This window comes from Macadamia integrifolia, chromosome 7, assembly GCF_013358625.1.
Source record: "Macadamia integrifolia cultivar HAES 741 chromosome 7, SCU_Mint_v3, whole genome shotgun sequence".
Lineage (NCBI taxonomy): Eukaryota > Viridiplantae > Streptophyta > Magnoliopsida > Proteales > Proteaceae > Macadamia > Macadamia integrifolia.
In genome coordinates, this window is record NC_056563.1 from 15761709 (window position 1) to 15763928 (window position 2220).

Sequence of the window (2220 nt, forward strand, 5' to 3'; positions counted from 1 at the left end):
CCTTGACCAGGGTACTGATTGGTGATCGACCTCTTATACTACCAGAGACCTTGGATCTGGAGGACTTCTTTGCCTTGACTAGCATCCACACGGTTCATAGGATGATCCAATTGGCAGACATACAGGACTAGTGGTGGACGGCCTTGCAGGGTTTATTAGACCCTATCGAGTCTCTCCAATGCCTGCGCTCCTTCCTCCTCTATGTTATGGTGCACTGTCTATTCAGCAAATCCCGCAGTGATGTGGACATCCGTTTGGCGCACCTCCTCCAGGATTTCGATGGGATCAACTCCCTTAATTGGGTGGAGCGGCGTACGCTTACCTGTTGAGGATCCTTGATCACCTGGCATACGAGGATCGTAGCATTTGTGGGGTAGACTATATTGTCTAGGTACCTTCCTGCCTTTTGTCTTTTTTATTCCTCTTTCCGATGGTGTAGCTTGATTTACTCATTGCTTGGTCTCTTGAACCAGCCTTGGGTCTATGAGCACTTGATGTTCATGTGCCCGGATCTCCGTAGTCCACATGAGCTTTTCTTTCATGCATCTAGGAGATGAGGGAACAAGCGCCTCACGAGGGGCGGTCAGTTCTTCCCAAGGGACACTCTGCCTGTGTCTCTGTTGAATGGTGTTGTGATGGTGAGTCTTTTTAACCCTTTAGGCTTTCCTGCTATTTTTTGCATTGTGCCCATCTACCACTGAGAATCCTTGTCTTTTGTTTGATGCAGGTGAACTATAAACCTTTCCTGAGGATTGAGTTCTCCGACCCAGATGAGTTGGAGAGGGCCATGCTCTTGATTGGGCTAAGAGTTTTATTCTAGGGCCATATGGGCAGGGCTTGGTACTTGGGAGAGTGGTTCACTCCCCAGTGGTCAGACGTAGATCTTTGAGATCCGCGTCCCTCCTTGTCTTCCTCCTCCCACTATGGACTGCCTGGAGGATGTTCCTGAGGGAGAGGTAGAGGAGCTATCCGAGGGAGTATGGGATGATGATTTCCTGGATATGGCGAGGGATTACGACTGCATTCTGGACATAGAGACTGTCTGTGTGCCCTTAACCCCTGAGGGTCCCATGGTACGTGTCTAATTATTATTGCTTTTTTTTCCTTTTTTGAACCAAAGTTTCTTTATTCTTACTTGGATATGATTACAGTGGAGAACCAAAGAGATGACCCTCTTCCCCCTCGGCTTCAGCCAGCCATTGCCAGTTCTTCTGCTACAGAGTCATCTTCCATGGAGGGTAGACCAGTCCACAAAATTGGCTGTTGCTCCATTGCCAGGGTTCCCCTCTTGGACTTATCCTAATGTGGCCAACTCTTTGGCCCCTAGAGATTTGCCGAGGAGTTTGGAGTGGGATGCTTCCATTGGCCTTCCGATTCCATATGACTGTGTAAGTTAAAATCCCCCTCCCTTTTCTTTTTTAATATAATTCTTCTCAGGTCTCCCCGAAGGGTATGCTGAGATCCGACGCATGCACTACAGCTTATGTTTGGAGCTGTATGATAGGACGAGAAGGCACCGGTCACAGTATGATTATTTTCTTTTGCCTACTTTATCTACATTGTCACTATCCTAACCTCCTTCTTTACTTTTCAGGAGGCACAACTCAAGTCTCAGGCTAATCAGATTTGTAGCTTGGAGGACCAGTTGACGGCATTGCAAGTGAAGTACAACAATACGATGGTCTCAATGGATGAGCTTGTCGGACCGAGTGATGGGATTGGGGTAGCTCATGATGAAGCTGACCCTTAGAGCCGTCCCCCCTTACTTTTCTTCTGTTCTTGCCATTCCTACACAGTTTGGAAAAACACAGATCTTTTTTTCTTTATTTTTGTTATTATCTTTCCTGTTTTTCATTTTGTATGCCATTTTTTGTAATTTTATTTCTGAAATGAAGATTTGATTTTAGGGACCAAAATTTTATTTCTATTTTTGTGAGATTTTGAGAATCTAAATCAAAAACAGGGGTTAATTCCACGATTCAATTTTCATTTCCTAACCAAAATAATGCAAAAGTCCAAGTATTACCCCGTCACTTGATAAAGAAAAAGGAAACAAACATTCTACCCTTGAGTCCAGAGACAGGATAGGTGGGCAACAATTTTGATAGATAATTCTTGAGGTGGATAGAAATTTACCAACTCCTTCGGGTCTCCCAACTTTAGTCCATAGGACAACCAATGTATATGGGCAAACAAAAGGACGTATGGGTCAAACCCATC

General features: G+C 45.0%; 1 long non-coding RNA gene across 1 annotated transcript; it reads left to right on the plus strand.

Annotated features, from left to right (window-relative positions):
- The first annotated feature begins 229 nt into the window (after positions 1-229).
- On the plus strand, positions 230-1973 carry LOC122085260. Its single transcript, XR_006142047.1, has 3 exons — positions 230-638; positions 728-1388; positions 1595-1973. It is a non-coding gene; the product is annotated as an uncharacterized LOC122085260 (long non-coding RNA).
- Positions 1974-2220: the final 247 nt, after the last annotated feature.